A 13,532-nucleotide genomic window follows, 5' to 3' on the forward strand; every position below is an offset into this window, starting at 1 on the left:
TTTCTTGAGTTGGAGTCTCACTCTGTCGCCCAGACTGGAGTGCAGTGGCCGCTCCCGGCCCCACCACGGCCTCGACCTACTGGGCCCTGGCAATCCTTCCGCCTCAGCCTTCCAAGTAGCCGGAATTACAGGCATGCGCTACTGCGCCTGGCTGATTTTTTGATTTATTGTAGAGATGAGGTCTCGCTGCCCAGGCGGGTCTCGAACCCGTGGGCTCAGACAATCCACTCACCTCAGCCTCCCAAAGGCGCGGGATTACAGGCTGAGCCACCGAGCCCGGCTTTTGAAAACTCTTAAGTTATAATGGTTATATCATAGTACATTGTAGTAAGTATCATGGCATTTATAACCCTCTCAATGTTTTTGATATTAATATTATTTCTGCTTTTTTTCAAGAAATAATTGTGACATACACATTTCTTCAGAACTCTTTGTTTTGTGTGTTTCAGGATATTTCTTTAGAATAAATTCCTGCAGATAGAATTGAATGGTAAAGAGGAAATGAATAATTCAAATACATTGTTGTAAATTTACCAATTACTTTATTTGCTTTATTTTATTTCCTATTCTATTGATAAGTCATTCCAAATCTTTACCATAACCTCTGTTGTCTTTAGATGTAGATGAAATTGTCCAGAAAAAGTAGCTGCTCCTCATCACAAAATCTCAAGAAGCCACACTCATCATTACTTTTATCCTTAACTATTAACATTTATTTACCTCTAGACATCAAAAATGTGCTACCATTGCTCCTGCTCAAGATCTGGACTCTCAATGTTAATTGTTAGTGTATTGCCTAAAACTATCATCAATTATGTCGTTTTTTTCTTTTTTATTCAAACTGTTAAATAAATAAACCATTCCATCTTCTCAAATCTGGTGTACACCTGTAGTTAGCATCACATCTTTCCTTTTTTACAAAATCAAATACTAACCAAAAATAAACTGTCCTTTTTTTCCTACTTCTTTGCTTTCCCATTTAGTCTTCCTTCTGCTTAAAATAAAACCATTGCTCCCAAAACAATCCTGAAAGTCATCTCACTATGATTCCATTGGTATTTGCTAATTGTCAAATGCAGCTTTTTATTTTTAGTCTCCTACCTGGTTTGAGTATCTCCCTTCCACTTGTGGTTGTTGAAAGGACAGACCGAGAGTGGGAAGCCATTTTTCATCTGGTTCTTAAATCTTGACACAATGATGAGAAAGTAGAAGCTATGCTTTTGGAGAAATGCACACTTTAAGTAAAATTAACTTTGCCGACTTTGTCTTTTCAGAAATAGACTTCCTGATGCCAGGTATCAGAGGTACTTCATAGCAGCAATCAAGCTTGCCTAGGGTAAAGGGAATTTACAAGGCCTAAGACATCATGCATGGGGCAAGGACTGTAAACGTCATGAAACTTGTAATTACAAAAGTTATAACTGCTCAGAGGGAGAGCAGGTGGGGATTCGATCTTCCAGTAAATTGGGCACTTTCTACCCAGAAGCCAAGGATCCCCTGAAGCTACCCACTGGGAATGCCTAGGAGATAAGGGGAGGTACAACCCTCCATTAGGTCTAAGGAATGTCATTTGGGAACGTGCAGGAGAATTAGAATCTTTGTCACGCCCTTCTCTAGGGGCTATGATGATGTGGGCGGACATTAACGGGTCTCTGTGTCACAGGTTCTCCAAAACATCCACAGGTGGTCAACAAGGAAGTCACGGCAGTCAAGTGCAACATCTCCAAGAAAAGAATTTAAGCCAGGACTCTGGGGGGCTACGACGCCACACTCACCTAGAGTATAGGCCCACTCCCTGTCTATGGGGGGTGAACTTTTCTTAAATAAATCTTTTCTTCTCTCACCTTTGTGTGTTGCAATTCTTTGCAATTTACTCGGATCTCTGGGTTCCCAGAGTGCACCTCTGGCTTGCCAGCCCCGGCAGTGCTGTGCGCCTCACCTCGCCTCTCCAGCCTCACCCTAAGTCCGAACCCTAACAGTTGTGATTCATGTCATTCCTACCTACTTTGGATGAAAACTACATGGAGTCGACTACTTCTAAGTGTTTTGCATACTCTAGTTCTGCCTTACTACAGAATGATGACCTATTTTGAATGATGGCCTTCCTCATTAAACTGGAAGAACTTTGAACATGAGGACTATGTTATTCCTTTGTTTCTCCTCAGCTTAACCAAATCCTGGCCACGGTGCAGTGTGTGACAAATGCTGACTTGAATTTATCTCATCTAAAGTGACTTGCTGGCATCTGGCCTTTGATTATTTGAACATCCTTTGGTATTTGAGATACTTTCAGTGCTGGGGCTTCTCTTACTACACAGATCATTTTTCTCTCTTTCTCTACTATTTCCTAATAATAGCTATAAAGTAGATTCAGGATCATGAGCAACTAATGAAGAGTGATGGTTAAGGAAAAGGGAATATTACTGATCCATTACAACGATTTCAGTAAACACTAGCTAGATTACACCACAGTGTTGGTCTCTTACAAATAATGCGAGTAGTTTATTTCTACATATTCTTCTTGAATCAGTTTTAATTTTGTTCTATGTTATCTATGTTCTTTGAACCAGACTGAGAAATAAACATCTCACTGAAATATTGTTATCATGTCAGAGGAATAAGAGAACTTCACAAATTGTGTGTTGGATCTAAAGTTTTTGCTCACAAGTAGCATATTACATGAGCCAAAGTCTACTGTACGTCTATGATTCCAGAAAGGAGCAGTAAGTATTTTTGAAAACTAAAACATGCCACAATGGTTATCTCAGTACTTTGCCTATAATATAAACTATTTCATAATATAAATTATGAAATAAACCTGAGACAGAAGAGTTTAAAAATACTACGCTGTTAACTCTAGAATCATGGTTCATAAGTCACCACTGTCATTTCAGTCTAAAGGAACAGCCTCAAAAAAACCTGAAATTTATTGTCTAGAGATGAACAAATCATCAAGTATTATTTTCTATATTAAAATATATTTCTAAACGTTTGAAGAAGTTTATAATTATCATTCATTTCTAGTTTGTGTTTATCTCTACTTGATTATATTTTAATGAGTGTCATAGTTAATATTTACTGAATAAGAACAATGTTTCAGATGTGCTAAAGGCTTCCATTTATTTTATTGTTTCTATCTTTAAAACGTCCTTTTAAAGTAAGCACTATTGCTGTCTCTAATTGATAAATGAGCAAACTGAGGCAAGAGATGGAAAATAACCTGCCCAAATTAGTCTTTATATACAGTGGTCAAGTACGGGTCCGCTCACCTATGCTACTGCTGTATCTCTCCTCTTACATGTAACTTTAGCACTTTCAAAAATATTAATGCAATTTGCTTGGACTTTTCTTATTATGTATACTTTTGTTTAAAATAATAGCAGATATTTTATATTAGGGATTGGCTTTTAAAATTTACATTATTTATCATGGATTCTGTAACCAAAAAAAATTCCTATCTTGATTCCTGGGATAAATAGATGTTTGCTGAAAACTGACCCCAGCCGGACTTGGTGGCTCAGCCTGTAATCCTGCACTTTGGGAGGCTGAGGTGAATAGATTGCCTGAGCCTGCGGGTTCAAGACGCGCCTGGGCAACTTGGCGAGACCTCATCTCTACAATAAATCAAAAATTAGCCAGGCGTGGTAGCGCGCGCCTGTAGTTCCAGCTACTTGGAAGGCTGAGGCAGGAAGATTGCCAGAGCCCAGCAGGTCGAGGCTGCAGTGGCCGACTGCACTCCAGTCTGGGTGACAGAGTGAGACTCCAACGCAAAAAAAAAAAAAAAAGAAAACTGACCTCTTCCACCACATTTTCAAATAACTGTTTCTACAAAATTAACCACTGTTCAGTATATAATAATATTCTTTTTGGAAGCATTATGTTCAATGTCTTATGATGACTAGCATAATCCTTCCTCTCATTTGTGGGATGTTTGCTAGTTGTAGTAAAATATAGGTATAACTGGTGAGTTTTATGAAGCTATCTTATTGCAATGCAATTCCATTTCATAGATGATGAAGTTAAGTAATTTCTATTTTGTATGTACATTTTAATTTCACAAGAATGTTTCTCATGAGAGATCATATAGTTTTTATGTTTTTGTTATGATGAATTTTGTTACTTAAAAAGTACACACAATTCATTAAAATGTATACATTATTAAAATGTGTATTTTTTTCTAAAATGCTGTACTATTTATAAATTAGTTAACCCTTTCTAATTTCTCATTTTATTTGATTTCTCCAATTATCCCTGAGATAGTTCTTCAATTTGTTGAGTTAAGAATTTTTTTTAACTTTATGGCTTTTAAATATTTAATGAGAGTTTTAAAATTTAATATTCTCTATATTAAGAAGGATGTTTTTACCTTTGAAAAAAAGTTTACAAATTGGTTTTCTTTCTTTTATAGCAAGTTTTATATTTGAATCATTAATGTACCCATTTTAGGATAATTTATCCTGGAAGGCTTTTAGATGTTAATAGCTGTTCTATATAACTATAAATATTTAGGATAATTGGAGATATATGCAGCTATCTCTCCTGAGTAGTACAAATATGTTTTTTATGTGCTACACAGAAGCAGCTTAACTTAATACTGAGAAACAGATTTGAAAATTACCATGTACAAGTTTTCTGATCTTGGTCAAGTGTCTTTAACTCTCTAAGCTTCAGCTACATTATTTGTCAAATATAGACAATAACAGCATGGCTACACGAGGATTCTGTGAGACAATTCTATAAATACTTAGCTAAGTTGGCACATAGTACTCCTGTTCTCAACATAGGTAAGCTATCTTTTTATAGATATAAGGATCCTAACTTAAATATTGAAGATGATACATTTAAGAAAATTTAAATAGGTGATAGCAATAAAATAATACAGACACAAATACAATCTATTAGGAAAGCATCTTTTAAGGAGATACTGATATATGCACTTGAGACTGGGACACTCAAGAGGGTAGTTTTACCTTTCACATACAAGTGGATTTAGAATTACAAAACTTATCTGAACTCACTGCTCCTGCTGTCTCCCAAAGCTGTTTGCTTCTGAGCTGACTTTATTCTTCAGTGAGCTTCCTTCACCTGGTACTAAAATGGCACCAATACCTCCAAAGATACATGGCTCTTATGGTTTGCTAATTTTGCTATTTCCCTCTCTTGCCTAGAATGCCTGTGTGTGCATGCATGTGTTTGCATGTGTGTATATATACATAAATACACACATATATATACACATACATATATATGCATATATACATATCTTTTGAGTGAACATCATATTTAAAATGAGTGTACCTTTTTTTGGCACCCTTGTGTGTATACATATATATGTATGTGTATATATATGTATGTATATTTACACACATGAAAACACGCCTGCACATATATATACATATGCATACACACAAGCACACACACATATACATATGTGTATACACACAAGGGTGCCAAAAAAGGTATACTCATTTTAAATATGACATTCACTCAAAAGATGTCATTAATCAAATGAATGCTAGCACCACCATGCAACAGGCAGGACAAAGGAAATGGTGGAAGCTCAGTTGAGAGACATACTACACATAATTACTACTGTAATTTAATTCAACTTCATACATAGATAATATGTCTTCATAGATAGATAATATGTATTCAAATGTATTTACATTTTGGCACCCTCCCACACATATAAACATATATATACACATGCATACACATAAATATACATATCACATGTGTAGGTGTGTTATACATAGGCTGGCTTTGCCAGAGTGTCTCTTGTTCACAGTTTGGATGAATCACTAACAGAAATAAAGTGGTTTGTGTGCCACATTGTATCACAGAGCCACCCCTGCATCCAGAGAACAAATAGACATTATGACTGGCAATATCATCAGTGCCATACATAGCAGGGTAACCATCTCTGCCAAATAGTTATTTATTAAAAAATGTGTATTTATTCTTACATGTTTAAACTTCAGTCACCATCAAAGTTCTCTCTGTTTGATTCAATACACCTACCTCGATGCTTTTTCACTGCTCAAAACAATTTTTGAACTCATCATTTTTTGTCTTTCAATGCTTCCACCGGTTTTTGTTTCCCTTCTTACGCATTGGCAAACGTTTTCCTTTGAGGATAGTTTTTAATCCAGGGAAATAAAAAAAGGTGAGATAAGGTGAACAGGGAGGGTAGGGAACAGGGATCATACCAAATTTGGTGGAGAACTACTGAATGCTCAGCACCATGTGGGCGGGTACGTTGTCATGGTGAAAGAATCAGTCACCTGTTTGCCACAACTCAGAAGTTTCTTTTTCAAATTGTAATGCAACATTCTCAAAACTTCCAGATAAAAACTTTGGTTGACCATTTAATCTGGAGGAATAAATCCTGAGTGTACTACAAAGGGCCTGCCCTCCCAAAGATAATTCTGTTTTTTGTGGGAGGCATCTTCCCTTGTATGTATAGAGACAAGGAAGGTTAAGGATGGCATACTTTTTTTTTAAATGTTCCATTCGCAGTGATCTGAAGGAATAAATTCCAAGTGTACTACAAGGGGCCCACCATCCAAAGATAATTCCAGTTTTTTGGGGGATCCCCCCATATAGATAGGGACTGGGAAAATTAAGAATGGCAAACATCAAAAATGTTTCATTCACTTTAAAATCACTAATCACACCTCTTGACAACTTGTTACCAGAATTTTTGGTTAGTATAATCACAATTTTCTAACTTTAATACTTTCATTTTTACACTAATGGCCCAAGTGTCACCTGAGGAGAACAGTAAAAATGCAAATTCTGGTTCTTCCATCAAACTCAGAGAAAAAATGTTTCAGTATAATGCCAAAGTCAAATGTCAACTTCTGGAGAAAATATGCACTTTGCAAACGACCTGCTTCCCTAAACTAGGTGCAGAAGGTAAAATTAAAAAGTGTTTATTTAAAATACAACCTGATGTCACCTATTTCATAACATCACTTGTGGTGCTTCCTTTCTTTTTGCTTTCTATGATGATGAAGTTTGACAAAATAAAAAGGAGCATAGCTAATTTGACATGAATGCCAAATCAGAATTTATCATTAGATGCCTGCTGTGTGTTGGGCATCTATTCAGGTCATTTCTACATAATTTGAGAAAGGTAAACTGTAATTTCTTGTAAACGTGGTGTCATTCTTGAAATAAAAGACAGTAGTTGTCAACCTTAAAGCAAAGATGATATTGAGAAGAAAAAACAGCAGGAAAAAAAAAAGCGCTGATGTCTTCATGCTGAAAGAGTCAAGGTCTTTAAGATTGCAGAAGATTAACTTTCTAAATTTTATTATAGATTTTCATCATTGTTATCAAAAAGGCCGCAAATTTATGTGTGGGTGGTGGAATATATTGGGAGGCAGGGACCTGGCTTAAGTTGGATTGAAAGGAGAAGATATTTTGAGGAACTTTGTACTAAATGAAAAAAGATGATCAGCTGTGCAAACACCTAAGGTACAGCTTTCTTCCCGACGAGCTGCCCGCTTTTTAATAAAATTCAGGTAGCGTTGATTTAAAGAATCCCAAATATGCATATATATACATTTTAAGAAAGGAAAAGCACAGTATTAAAATGGTAATACCCAATAAGATGAATACAAATTATGTTTCTGTAATTACAAGTCCTCAAAATGATTAATATCAGTGTCCAAACACTTCTGATTACAGTGAACATCTCTTAAGATGTATATGCATTGTTTTGGCACCCTCTGTATATATAGAATATTCTCTAGCCATAAGAAAGAACAAAAGAATGTTTTTTGCAGCAACTTGAATGGGATTAGAGACCATTATCCTAAGTGAAGTAATGTAGGAATGAAAATCCAAATACCACATGTACTTATTTATAAGTGGGGGCTAAGCTAAAGGTCTCATATAGAATGGTATAATGGACATTAGAAACTCAGAAGGGGGAAGATCCAAAGGGAGAAGGAGTGAAAAATTACCTACTGGGTACAATGTGCATTAATGGGCATAGTAGGTACATTTAAAGCCCAGACTTCTTCATCATTATACAAAGCAGCCATGTAACCCCAAACCTTGTATATCCCTAAAATTATTAAAATAAAGAAAACATTTTTAAAAATTGATTTTAAAATTAAAAAATAAAGAAAATGATGCAGGATAAGGCCAGTGAGGTAAGCAAGTGGCAGATCACATAGAACATTACAGACCAAGGGAAAGAATTTGGACCCTTTAAATGATACATAAGACAACTTTGAAGGATTTTAATTAGAGAAGAATTGTACATTTATTGACTTTTTTAAAAGTTCTCTATGCCTGCTAGGTGCAAAACTGATTGGGAGATACATATAGGACTAAAGACGTGAGGGTGATTTGAATGAGTAGCAGAAATGGAGAAAATAGAAAAGGTGGGTTGTTTTCTAAGGTGAAACCATTTTGCTTTTGGAGGAGCTGTGAGAAAAAAGAAAGCATGAGAAATGAAGAAATCAAGGTGGTATTCTGTGTGTGTGTTGCTAGGCAGAGGGTAGCACAATATACTGAGAGAGAGAAATAACCTGGGGTGAGTACAACGTTTGATTGTGGTTCCGTTTGTGATGCCTACCATACATAATGAAGAAGCAGCAGAAACACAGGGTGTACTTGAGGTGACATTTAGCATAAAATCTATCTTTAACATGATCTAGGTGGCATCTGGCTCCTTGAGAAGGGCTTGTTTTACCTTGGAACAGAGGAGGTAGAGGAGAGAAGCTGGTTTAAGGCCAACCTTGCAAGTATTCAGAGGTTGAAAGAAAATGGAGCTAACACAGAAGAGTGAGAAGGAAAACACTTTAGGTAAGAAAAGTATAAGGTGAGTATTGTGTCATGAGAGCCAAGGACAGGGAACTTCTCAAGGTGATGGAGAAATAAAGAATCAGATTGTACAAAGATCATTGGTATTCTTGAGTACATGCAGGGAGGCAAAGAATGTAGAGTAAAAGTCTAGAGAAAACGATTTGAAGAATATTTTCTATAGAAAGACCAGGTGTATCTCTGCCGACTTGTTTTCTTATAAATAAAGTTTTTAGATAAAATAGTTATATTTTAATATTATAGAATTCACAATATAAAATACTTTCAGAGACAAGCTTTATGAAGTAAAAAGTAGAAGAGTTTTTGTATTCTTATGAAAAAATATATAGTTACATGTTCTCTCTAATTTTACTTGATGTCATTCCAAATATCTAATAAACATCTACAAAATATTAGCAACCTCTGTTCTCTCTGTTGCTGTTTTCTCTTTAAATTGGTTAGAATTGCCAACACCTTATCTCTGTCTTAAATGTGTAAATTTATGTGCAATATGCTTCAAAACACATATGTATTTGTTGTTTTTACCACCAGCTACTTAGATTGGTTTTATTTTCAATGGAATATTCAGTATGGCATTTAATCAACACTTTAAAAATCTGAACTATTTTTTGTTGCTATTGTAGAATTAATACACGGAAGTGATTTTTTTAATTGCAAAAAATAATTTTAAAATTTTTATTTGCAAAAATAGTATATCTCTTTGCCTTTGCAAAACTGGTTAGGGATAAGGTTAATAAATCATTTCACATATATTCTTCTAGATATTTTATGTAAATACATGGTAACATTTATTTCATTGTGTGAATATGTGCTCTGCAATTCAATTCCCTGCCTAACCTCCTGCATACATCAGAGTTCTTTCCCAATACCTACCCTGCTCAGCTTAGATATTTAGACATAAATTTTTACTGTTTTGAGGAAAAGAAACTAACATAGCAGGGCACCAAGACAACAGATTCTGACCTACTAGAGTTAGAAGATCAGTGATTATGTGTATATTGAATTTTTAAAACTCTAAATTAAGTAATCCACAAGGCTTGACAGGCTGATTGAGGAGGAATTTGCATAGGGTAAGATTGAGAAACTACCAGAAAAACACTGATTGTCACTAGCATTCAGGATTATGCAGAAGACAGGTCAGGATCTAATTTTCCTTCCTGCAATCAGATGGGACTACCAGTTGACAGAAATCTTCACATTGCCTGTAAATCACCTAGCAGGGTTCATACCCAAAGACATGGCACAGCCTCTCATATGATACTAATCATCAGCTCATCTTATAGATGAGGTAAGGCCATGGTGACTAGAAGAGGAGGAGTAGGTGACTGGTACAGAACAAAACAGGGTACCACATGACGGGGGCCCAGAGGCTCACTTCAAGTTTATTTCCTATCTTTCTTCCCCTTTCTCAGTCTGCTATGGCCCCATGAGCCTTCTTGTGGTTATGCAAATATTTCTCACACTTCTAGTACTTGCTACCCTTTCAGCCTGGAGTTCTTGACTTAGATATTCACACATTTCCCTCCCTTATATATTTGGATGTTTGTTCAAATTTAGCTTCTTTAAAATCTTTGCTGACCACCTAATCCAAAATATAGTATTATTGTCTCTTATTCTCTACCCCTCTTGCTTTGTTTTTCTGAATACCTGAGAGAAACCTATTTGTTTGTTTTCTAGGTTTTTCCACTAAGATATAATTACATGAGTACAGACACTTTAGTATTATTCTGCTCATCTTTTTGCCCTCATATCGAAAATATTGCATATAGCAGGCAGTAATTACACAATTGAATTGTTATGAAGTTCATCTAGTAATAACAATTAAAATAACTATTCACCAATGATATCCAGTAACAACTACAAAAATTCCTTTTATATATCACTTTTTAAGAGCAATTTGATTAGATCAGGCCATTGTTCATATTTCTTCAGAAAATGCCTTTCTTCCTTTGTTGAATTACTTTTTTCTAATTTACCTTTTATTATTTCTCAAGAGAAAAAGCATTCCCCAAGCTTCTGTATGCTATTCCTCTACAACACAAGAAGTTTCTTCATTTGGTACCATTGGTAGTTGGGCTGTTCATGTTAACATTTATTTTGCATTATAATCAATGAAACCTTATTTTCCCTATCATAGAGTAAATTTATTCACACATTTTAAAGATTTTTTTTTTTCTGTCCATGAAATGTATGTTGGGTGCTCTTATATCTGTAACTAGAGAAACGATCTCCAAACCAACACAAACCTGAAAGTTGATTTTGGACAAAGGTTAACAAATGTTGATAATGTTTCTATTTATGAAAGAAATCTTTATTATAAATTACATCTTTAAACTAAAAATTCCTATTTGATTTGAATGGAACCAATGGAGTGAGTGTGTGTGTGTGTGTGTGTGTGTGTGTGTGTGTGTGTGTGTGTGTGTATGTGTTTTGTAGCTAGTTTTGTCTAGTAATGCATTTTAATGGGCTTGTTTCCTATCCATTGGTAAACTTCTGAGCATGATCTTGAATCTACAGAGGGCAATTGACACAGCTTTGCATATGTTTGCAAAACACTATTTCATTGCATTAAGGACATATATTTTAAGTTTGTATCCACCTATAAAAAAGAAATGCTTCCTTTCATCTTTTGATTTGACATAAGTTGTTCTTATTTTTACATATTGTTGTTGATTTCAGTTGTGTTTTGAAACAAGAAATCAGATGAGTGTTTTAAGTTTCTCTCTTTTCTCCTTTTCCCAGAATCAATGGGTTTGCATCTGACAAAGACATAACACAACATCACAATATCACACGTAAGAATGTGGGAACAGTAGCTACCAAATCAATGTCTTGTTTTTATGTAAGAAAAATTCCAAATCCAAAAGCAAATTGAAGTTTATTGCTTCACGTTAATAAATAGATTGTCTTCAGAAATTGATAGATAGATGTTCACAGAATAGTTCTAGGAAACATTTTCTCTGTCTCATCCTCAGCTCTCCTCAGATTGGTTCTTATTTCATGGTCCGAGATGGTTGTAGTAACTTCCTCTTTTACTTTCTCCGCTTAACTAAACATTAGATGAGTTTTGTTTCCTAACTACAGAGGTTCCCAATCTCCATTGGCTTGTTTCATTGCCCCTTTAAGATATAAATCTTTCACCAGATTCTTGTCATTTTTTCCAACCTAGGAACCATTCATTTGAAATATAATCATTAAGAAAGATAATGTCTCTAATCTGCCAGTCTTTTTAGGAATTTAGGAGTCTAGCTTCCATAAACTGCAATTAGCAAACTCAAGTGATCTACTGACATTAGCCAACTACCCCCTTCACCTTGAATATCTTCCAGTACTTCACTCTAGCACTTAAAAACTCTCGTCTTTTGTTTCAATTGAGTTGAGTTCACTCTCTCCCACTATTGCAATAATACCATATAAAGTCTCCCTTACCTTTCAGCTATACAGTGCAATTTTTTTGACAGCAAAGAAAGTAGATTTTATTGCTGCTAAAGTGTAAAAGAAAAAACATAATTTTTGAATAATTTTACTGAATCTTAGCTAAGTCAGAAAAAAAGGAAGAAAAAGAAAGAAAGAAAGAAGGAAGGAAGGAAGGAAGGAAGGAAGGAAGGAAGGAAGGAAGGAAGGAAGGAAAGATGGAAGCACCATATGTCATTTTTAGCGGAGAGTTTTGATAAAGTGCAGGCAGAATGGTGGAGGTAGGGGAACGGGAGATGGGAAGAGGTAGGTGTAAGTCAGGGAATGGGGGTGGAGGTAAGTAGTACAGTCTCCATATGATCAAAAGACACCACCTTCACTGTTACATTTGGAAGGGTCCAGATGGCTTGTTAATTTCCCAACCTATCCATCCTTCCTTTTTTCTCATAAGGACAGAAGTGAGAGAGGAAGGAGGGTACAATGTCATATGTCTCTTTTTCTTCCTCTAACTTTTAAAAGCTACCATTGTTGCTCAGAAGCAGGCATAAAGACAAAAAGTTATGAACTGAGGGGAGATAAATCAGTCAAAAGGGTTATATTTAGGCTCTTTGTTAGAATGATCTTTCCTAAATAAACTAGAATCAAAAAAATGGAGGGGAAAGCTATACTTTTTCTTTATAATAAATCAACTCCAATTATTTGCAATAAAATAGGATTTTTTACCTAAGCCTATGGATAATGAAATAACAAGAACTCAAATATACATATATATTTGATGTATTTAAAGTGCTCTATAATGTAGTTTCTTCAATTTTCCAAAAGTCTAATATATTTTAGCTACATCATGGTAAATTAGTGATATTTGTTTCTATCAGTAGTATAAGAAAATAAAAAGATTGGCTATGTCTCTTGAGAATTTTCTAATTTTGTTTTGGTTACAGGAACACCTTTATTGTATCTGATATCCAGATCCTCCTTGGTATTTAGCAAAAATACAATCATTTTCTTTATTTCATGTTTATTCTCACAAAAAAGTTTTAGATACACATGTTTGAAGAGTTTAAAAATGAAGTTATTAGTTTCACATGCAACATCTTGTGCTGACAACATTAACGTGTCCTAATTTACATTTCACTGTAAAAATAATTACCTAATAAATAGAGTTCAGAATATTTTAAAGTATCAATTAAGTGACCAGACATGGGAAATATAAGTAATCTATATCACAGGAAAACGATATTACTCTTCCTTTCTGGGGATGGCAACCTTAGAAATAC

The sequence above is a fragment of the Carlito syrichta genome, unplaced genomic scaffold, assembly GCF_000164805.1.
Source record: "Carlito syrichta isolate Samal-C Ts95f unplaced genomic scaffold, Tarsius_syrichta-2.0.1 Scaffold286963, whole genome shotgun sequence".
Lineage (NCBI taxonomy): Eukaryota > Metazoa > Chordata > Mammalia > Primates > Tarsiidae > Carlito > Carlito syrichta.